The sequence below is a fragment of the Crocuta crocuta genome, unplaced genomic scaffold, assembly GCF_008692635.1.
Source record: "Crocuta crocuta isolate KB4526 unplaced genomic scaffold, BGI_CrCroc_1.0 scaffold223, whole genome shotgun sequence".
NCBI classification, from domain to species: Eukaryota; Metazoa; Chordata; class Mammalia; order Carnivora; family Hyaenidae; genus Crocuta; species Crocuta crocuta.
The window spans coordinates 6,270,175-6,279,555 of record NW_027529426.1 but is presented as its reverse complement, the minus strand read 5'-3'; positions in this window follow the sequence as shown (position 1 = coordinate 6,279,555).

Below are 9,381 nucleotides of genomic sequence, written 5' to 3'. Positions count from 1 at the left end.
CTTACATTTATCCTCCTTCTGACACCAACCTGTCAGAAATAAGGAATGGCAAAATCTGGTGCTCTGGGTATTAGGGTGGCAAAGGGAAGTGTAGTTAATGATCTATGGTCCAAGAAATTCCAGTAGACCTCCTTTGTTACATAAGTTCCAGAGAGCTTTTGTTTCAATATTGATGTCTGCATCTTTTGGGTATTTCAAGAGTTACATAGAATAGTGAAATTTGTTTATAATTAACTGAGACCATCCTGTAACAATTAAGAATTTTCTTACGAAAAACTTATCATTTCTTTATGCTTTCTGTGGCAGTTGAACTGAATATGCTTCTCTTCTCAGGGGCAAATGACCACAACATTATAAGATCTTATAACAGACACAGGCATACTCAACACTCAATAATCGATATTTGGCACCGAAGAATTTCTTCTCATACTACCTCTGTCTTCTCTGAACAACTTCTCTGACCGTAATGGTATAAGCAGTCTTATTTAAGGAGCATCTGGGTTGGTTAAGCTCATGAGCTGACTCTTGATTTCAGCTCATGACATGATCTCATAGTTTGTGGGTTTGAGCCCCGTGTTAGGCTCTGCACTGAAAGCACAAAGCCTGCTTAAGATTCTCTCTTTCTCTGCCCATGCTCTTTCCCTCTCAAAAATAAATACATAAATAAATAAATAAATAAATAAATAAACTTAGAAAAAAAAGATTTCTTAAAATTTTCCTTATAGTTGTTGATTGGAAATGACAAAGGACACTTTTGATCCATGCAAATCAGGAACCTTTGTGCCAGAGTAGAACTAGAACTGACCATGGCTTGTAACAGAAGAGAGATACAGTGGCCTTTTTGTAGGAGAGAAAGTCATTTGAGGCAATTTCCACTTTAAAGGCAGCTATTGAAGAATAATTTGCTGATGCATTTTTAATAGCATTAATCTATTTTCACTCTTGGATTTTTGCTGTTAGCGGCCAATAGCAAATGCATTTCAGAACATTCTCAGTTTGTGAAACATGCATATTGGTTTTCGATGAAACTATGACAGGCAGAAAGATTGCCTGAATGTTGAAGTCATTTATAACTGAGTAGCTAGATCTCTACAGAAAGTGGAGCATAATTTGTTGAACACGTGGACAAGTAAAATCAAATCTGCAACTAGAAGATGGATAAGTTTGGAAGATCTAATGCACAACATTGTGATTAGAGTAACCAACACTGTAACACATACTTCTAAGTCGCTAAGAGACTAGATCTTAAATGTTCTTACCACAAACAAGAAATATTAATTATATGACATGATAGATGTATTAGCTAAAGCTAAGGAGGTAATCATATTGTGATATGTAAATTTATTAAGTCAACACTTTGTACTCCTTAAACTCACAGAATTATACGTCAATTGTATCTCAATTATATATAATATTTATACATATTATGATATATATATTCAAAGAAGAATCATTGCCAAACTCTGAGATTTTCATATCTATACATGTTATTGTGTTTACCAATAAAATAAGATATTCTTGAAAATAATTAAATTTTATATTTTCATTTTTTTACGAATAGATTTTTTTATCAGTTCTTAAATGACTGAATGATAGAGGCAATCTGGAATTGAAATCCCCCTGTAACCACACAAATATAAATTCTGGTTAGTAGAAAAGTTACTATCCTAAAATGATTTCTAATTTTTACTATCCTAAAAGGATTTTCTAATTAGCTGAATGAAAAAGGTTTTCCTCAAGTTTTCTTTCTATTCTATAAACAAGCAAAGAGGCATTTAGACAACTGTTCTTTTCTTCCAGAACATACAGGAAACTTATAGAAGCAGAGTATTGCAATGAAATATCATGTAATAAAGGAGAACTGGGAAGGAGTGCATAGACAGCAATAGAGTAATCTTTTTTTGTGAAGGAATTTAACTAAGGCAATATATTGTCTTCCAGTTAACAGTAATAAAGTAAATACATCATTTCTCTCTCATGGCTGAGAATATTGTGAGTGGAGTGCTGACAAATATAGGAGCTAAAGAAGGTTTCCAATTAAAATTTTATTAAAATAAATTAATTGTATCACACAAGTTAAAAACTACCTTTGACAAAACTTAGACCTAATTTTTAGACTCTACATAGAACCTCAGACGGACCTTGAGTTTATGTTTAAAATCTTTGAGTTAGCACTGAGATTGAGCACTAAGACTGACACCACAGCAGATTGTGGTGATTGAAGTTAAGCTATAGATACTCATGTAATCTTTCTTTCATTAGCTGTCCTGTAGGCAAGACAAAATACAGTATTTTTCCATACCAGATCAGTTAACAGGCCCAGCATGGAACAAGAAGTGATAAGCAAGAAATTTAGAATTCAGTCACTGATTTATATTTTTGTTTTCTGGAGGAGGATGAGCACCCAGCAAGCAAGACTTATATGATTACTAGTAATTGGACTAGCTGATAAAAAGGTTGATAATTCCTAATACACAGCAGATTTTCAAGGGGCTATGAGGCCTTTCGAGTGGGGGCAGCATGGTGGAAGAAAACAGTATGTCAACAGGCTGCAAATAAGAATTTCTAAGAGTTTCTTCTTGATCAGGAGCTCTAGGACTAAGATATAACAAAAAGGCCACTTACCTGTAGTTTACAGGGAACATGTTCATGGTGAGTGGCAAAGGGAGGTGGATCAACCTGGGACCTGAGACCTTTAAAGACACTAACCTAATCACCTGTAGAATCAGCTGCATTTGTTTTACTACAAGAACCTCGGACAAATTATCTTTGCTCTAAAAATGGTCATCTCTTTGCTTGAGAGGAAGAAAAAGAGCTTGAGCAAATTATTAAGCAAGAATAAGCCTTCAAGGAAGGATAAAAGTAAAGGATGTCATACCAACAACAACAAAAATAATAGCTTAAGAGCAAAATAAAATTAGAATTGGGAAGAGATCATGACATGTGACAAAGAAAAGGAACTAGATGTCACTGGAGATTTAAATAACAGAAGATACCTCTATCTTGACCTTACTAGGTTAGACTTGATCTCCTGAAGAAGTTTCCACAAAATAAAAAGAAGGATTCACAGGAAGAATTCTGGGGCCAATGTTTGGAGTAATAAATCTATGCTGATTATTACTGACAGCTTGCTGAGCACATGCTTTGCACCCAAGGAAAGTCATAGGTTCTAAATGGAGATACAGGGTCTTTCTAGAAAAAAATAAATTTAAATTTATTTAAAACAAATAAATTAAATTAATTTACTATGAGATACACATGAAATTAAAAAAATTTTAATAGTCACATTGAAAAGAAACAGGCAAACTAATTTTAATAAAAAAACTTTTAACCCAGTCTATCTAAAATGATCCCATTTCAACATGTATTCAATAAATATTCTTAAAGATTTTTTTAATTGTGCATTTTATAACTGAAACACATTTCAACTGGGATCAGCCAGTTCTCAAGTGCTCAAGAGTCACATGTGACCAATGTGTAGCAATGTGGATGGAACTTGAGGGTGTTATTCTGGGCGAAATAAGTCAGGCAGAGAAGGACAGATACCATATGTTTGCATGTATAGGAGGATTAGGAGGAACATAACGGAGGACCATGGGGGAGAAGAAGGGGGAAAATAGTTGGGTAGAGGGAGGGAAGCAAACCATGAGAGACTCTCGAATGCTGAGAACAAACTGAGGGCTGATGGGGGTAAGGGGGAGGGGAAGGGGGTTGATGGGCATGGAGGAGGGGACTTGTTGGGATGAACACTGGGTGTTATATGGAAACCAACTTGACGCTAAACTATTAAATAAATAAATAAATAAATAAATAAATAAATAAATATATAAATGTTATGTGAAAAAAAGAGTCACATGTGGCCAATGGCTACTATATGGGACAGTTCATTCTTAGAGTGTGAATTTAAAATATGGCAGTAAGCCAAACCAATCTTATCAGGCTGGATAATGACTTTCTAAGTCATACCCTCTCATTCTCAACTCATTCTTCCTCCTCAGCAACCTCACTCAGTCAAATATTTCCTCTCTCACGTTTATATACAACCATCTCCCCTCTGCTAGCTCTTCCTTCTTGGACCAAAAAGCACTCAACTCTCTCTCATGCTTAAATGCAAAGCAAACACTTAAAGTCTTCATTCCTTTCTCTGGTTTCCTCCAAGGGATAATCCTTATTATCTTTTCCATTTCCTCAAACCTCACTCACATCTTAAACTTGAGCTGGGGCATTGCCCAGGGTTAGGGTCTTTGTCCCCAGAGAAAGCAATAGAAGAGATTCTCCCAGCGGCTGTTACTCACGCTATTGAAATTTTTCTTGTTTCCAACAACTTCATAGAACCTGCTTTCACCACAATAATAACTTACCTCTTTATTGCACAAGACAGTGACACAATTTAGTCCTCCTTTGCCCTAACCAGTAATCAGTAGCAGTATCTGTCTTCCTGTCTAGGCTTCCCTAACATCAACATCGCTTGTTCTGAGTTCTTGCTCTCATTGCTTCTTCTTGATCTCTTTTCTGGCTTCCAGTTTTGGACCCATACTTTACACACCAGTGTTTCTTGGAGCCCATATTTATCCCTCTCCTGTCCTCACACTGAAAACTGCATGAGTGCTTTAATTCACTTTCATGTTGTCAGCCAGGACCCATTCTTCCCAACCTCTATCTTTACCCCAGATCTCAGTTCCTGGACAATAAACCCTACAGCCAACTTCTTAATTTATATCTCTGCTTAGATATCCCTCCAGAACTTAAAATTTGACATATCTAAAACATAGTCTATCATCTCTACCACTGAACTCTCTGTCTAATCAAGAGCATGCCTCTTCAGTCACTAGAATCAGTTGCTTGTCATCACTATTTATTCTTTTAGCTCCTTTAAATCCACAGTTATTCTGCCATAGTACTCTGTTATTTTACTGATTTATATTTCCATTCCTGTTACATTTTATTTTGATGGCTGTCAAAGAGACACAATGGAAGAAGCATCTGGTTTTGAAACAAGTGTCCTAACCTTGTTGAATATCATTTCCTTCATATCATGCATGTAAAAAATATATAAAATAGCATAATATGAATATTCAGTATTCCATTACTAATCTTCACAATAAATACTAGTCTTCACAATAAATACAGTTCCATAGCACGGCCCACAAAAGCACTTACAATCTGGTTCCCAGATTCATAACTTACACTTAAAAATTTTTCTTTGTTAATAGAAGCCAACTTATTTTTTTCTAGGTACACCTATGTGTCTTCCTCATCTTGCTCCCTCTCTTGGACATGTTTCACTGCAGTACCTGATGGTTGGCCTTAATTTTTATCTATTTATCTATTCTAGACTTTGCTGAGATATGAATTCCTATAAGATTCTTATCCTTGACACCATTCACCCTCTCAGTCTTTACTTATTTAATCGTAGCACTCAGTTAATAAATTAAAATTATATGTTCAATTATTTGTCTCAGAGGATTTATCTTAGTGGTTACCAAGCCTCTCCAATGTGAAGACTTGAGAATATAAGAAAAAGTGAATAAATAAATGAATGAATGAAAGTAAATATTCTGTGTGTGACATAAAAGAGTTTGGGAATACAATGGAAAGTCATAGCTTTAAAAGTGAAGAAAAAATGAAAAGAAAACAGATGATTCTATTGATGACATGGAAAGATAGAATTTTGGTTTCTTAACCAAGATATATTACAGTACAATGATGAGAAAGTTCTTGGCAAGAGTCTACGAGGTCCTCTGGAGAGCTGGAAGTACATATTTGACAAGTACTTATAAACAGAAGTTCAAACCAAAATTTAAAGGAAAGACTGACTTGGGGATAATTGAGAAAATAGCAAAAACCAACAGACTAATTGCCATTGTTGGAAAAGCTCTACAAAAATTATCTGGAGAATAATAATAGGCATAATGTTGCTTATATGTAGTTATGGGCTCAGAAGATCAATGTAATAAATTAAGTTTGAAATTAATTCTTGGCATTTCATTTGGAGGTTCTAGTCATTCATCAAATTTGCTTAGACTTAGAAATTTCTATTAAAGCAAGAGATTAATATGGTAGATAATCTGAAAATGTAGTTCTTCAAATATAAAAGAATATAGATTTGTAAGCATCCATAAAGATATAACACAGTACATTAAAAAATTGTGTAACTAAGGAGAGAAGAAGGACATAAATAGCAGAAATGTTGTTGAGTCTACTGAAGAAATTTGGGGAATACAGACATAGGGCCTTCTATTCCTCTTCATTTGAGTTAGAGTCCAGAAAAGTGGCAAGATTCCAAAATGTTCCAGATGTCTGCATAGTTCAAGAATAAAAGATATATACTTGAGATTCTAAGAAAATGTATTTAGGTCAGTATCATAAAGGGCCCGTCTTATGAGCAGGATTCATGGAAAATTGAAATATTTTCTTCTACAGAGTGGTGAACTGGTGTTGCTCCAGAGGTCTACTGCACTTGAAGGCCACTAGGAGATGAGATGAAGAGGATATAATATTGACATTCATGAATCAATGAATGTCCCACAGGAATAAAAGGTATCTTTGGGCATCAGTGGAGGCTCCCCAACTCCTAGAGCCTTCACAATACTTATGTCCCTCAGAACATAAACCAGTGAGGATGCCAAATTGATTGAGAGACTCTTGGTAAATTAAAAAAAATAAAAACGTTATATCAATGAAAGTCTTTTAACAATGGAATGAATTCTTTATTGATGTACTAAGCTCTGCCACTGGGGCCTAGAAAAGCTCCAATATGAAATGCTATTGAAACAAGTTGTCAGTTTGACAAGACATCACTCCACATGCTTTCTGATATGCTGTGATGATGACATCAATTTCCACAGTATATCAGAGCTTCTGCGCATCAAATAGGGACAGTTACTCTGAACGCGAAAATAAAGGGGTATCAAAACGGCAAGGGTTTAAACCTGCATCTTAACGAAAATTTAACCATAAAAGGACTTACAGAAGAATGTGGAAACTTTCTCAAGTGTAGCAAGTGTTGTCTGAATGGTTGTGCCTTTTATGTTTTGTGGAAGCCTTTACCCAACTCTGACACTAATCAATGATAAGATATTGCCAAGGATAATACAGCTCTGTCATGCATCTGCAGTAATAAGATTTGAAATTATATGAATGCTTCTTGGGAAAAGAATGACAAAAGGAATTCAGTGTTCACAATGGAAAAAAGTCTTGTGAAAAGAAAAATTGTCATTCTCACCATGCTTTCTAACTGTGCTAAAGACATGCAAGTGACAGAGTTGTAACTGAAAAACTTATTTGTTTGCATCTTGTCAGCTTTTGACAATGGATGATTAAGTGCTTGACTAATCGCAAGTTATTTAATGAGAGAGTTTTCATATGATTTTTTTCACTTAAAAGCTAACAGCTTTTTTTTCGGTAGTTGTGGGATCATTTTATGGGGTATTTGAATAAAAAATGTTTTAAAACTGCTGAGACATTCACAAGTAACAGTGATCTATAACTTTGTGTCTGCAGACATTATCTTAGCCTCTATCCAATGGACACTGGCCTGGGTAATCAGGGAAATAATTAGTACTACAGTATTGGATGGCAGGCTCCATTAATTGAAATTGTTGATGTAGAACAGCATCAATATTAGATCTACCAGTAGAAAACCTAATATACTCATGTAAATAATTAATAACCAAAAAACCCACAAACTAACAAGTATATATAGGGAGAGAGATGCTAACAATCTTCATTTATCACATTTTAGTTTATTAAAATTCCTGACCACAAAGTTAATTTTTTATATATAATTTACTTTGGTAGATGAAAAAAAGATACAATAAAAAATTTAAAAATTACCCATCGAGGTTTTCAGTCAGTCATTTGCAGAATTTAAAACCAAGACTCAAAAGGGGTGCCTGGGTGGCTCAGTGGGGTAAGCGTCTGACTTCAGCTCATGATCTCATGGTTAGTGAGGTTGAGCCCCACATCGGGCTCTGTGCTGACAGCTCAGAGCCTGGAGCCTGCTTTTGATTATGTGTCTCCCTCTCTTTCTTCTCCTCCCCTGCTCACACTCTGTCCCTGTCTCTCAAAAATGAATAAATGTTAAAAGAAAAAAATTTTTAAATCTTTAAAACCAAGACTCGGAGCCTCAAGCTCAGTATAACTGATGGAATTATATTTCAGGTGACATCAATAGTTTGTTATGAATTTGGCTATATTTGTTATCTGATATTTTATATTAAATGATTCTTAAGCCACTCACCATCATAGACATCCAATGTTGCTAATTGCTGCAAATGGAAATAGCATAGCAGCTATATAGAATTACATAGAGTTCTACAGTTACATGGAATTACACAGTAATTCCAGAAAGCTGAGTCTTTCGGTCTTTAGTGTTCTCTTGTCATCCCCTCCATCATGCTACATTATACTGTACCATATTTGCTATATACTATGTTTACTGTGCTACACTATACTATAGTATATACTGTATTAATGATATGTAGTATTTATTGAGTTAATTTGCTAATCCAAACACTATTTTAAGTGTTTTATATATTATATCTCATTTGATCCACACAACACATGAAATAGGTACAATTCGCATTTTACCCCATGGAAACTGAGCACCAGAGAAGTTGAATAACTTGCCTGGGTGTCTAATAAGTGAGGATCCTGTTTCTAACTAGGACTTTGAAGTTCTACATGTCACCACTAATTCTATGTCAACTCTTATTGGAGCACACCTGCCATGATGAACACCGGGTGATTAAAATAAAAACTTATAATGAACAAATTGATTATTGATTTAAAAAAACCAAATGTCATCATTAGCCCACAGTTCTACAGTTCACCTGTTGGGACTGCACTCAGGTGGACAGTCTTCTGTGGGACTCTTGTCTGGGCTCATGCTTCCACATTCAACTGTCCAATCAGAGGCAGATGGCTGATCTTGATCAGAAGTGGGACTTCAGCTGAGATGGCTCATCTGGGTTCCATGTGGCCTCTCATCCTCCAGCAGGTTAGACCATATTTCCTCACATGGCAGCAGGGAGAGGGCTCCCAAGTGGGAGAGTACAAATGTGCAAGGTCTTTTGACACAGAGCCTTGCAACAGCCCCAATATTGCTTCTGCCAACCCAGGTTAAGTCTGCAAGTGAGAGTGGAGAAGTATACTCCACCCACTGATGGGAGGATCTACAAAGTCGCATTGCAAGTATGTGGGTATGGGAATAAATGGAGTATCTGGGGCATTTTGCACTTGGCCCCATCACGTGGAGCGTACTCTGGGAGAGCCACCTGAAGAGTTTGTCCTGTATCTTTTGAAATGTTGTCAATTCAGAGCCTGGCACATGATTTACAGATGACAAGAATAAAATCAAGTCTACGGAAAGTGTAAGAG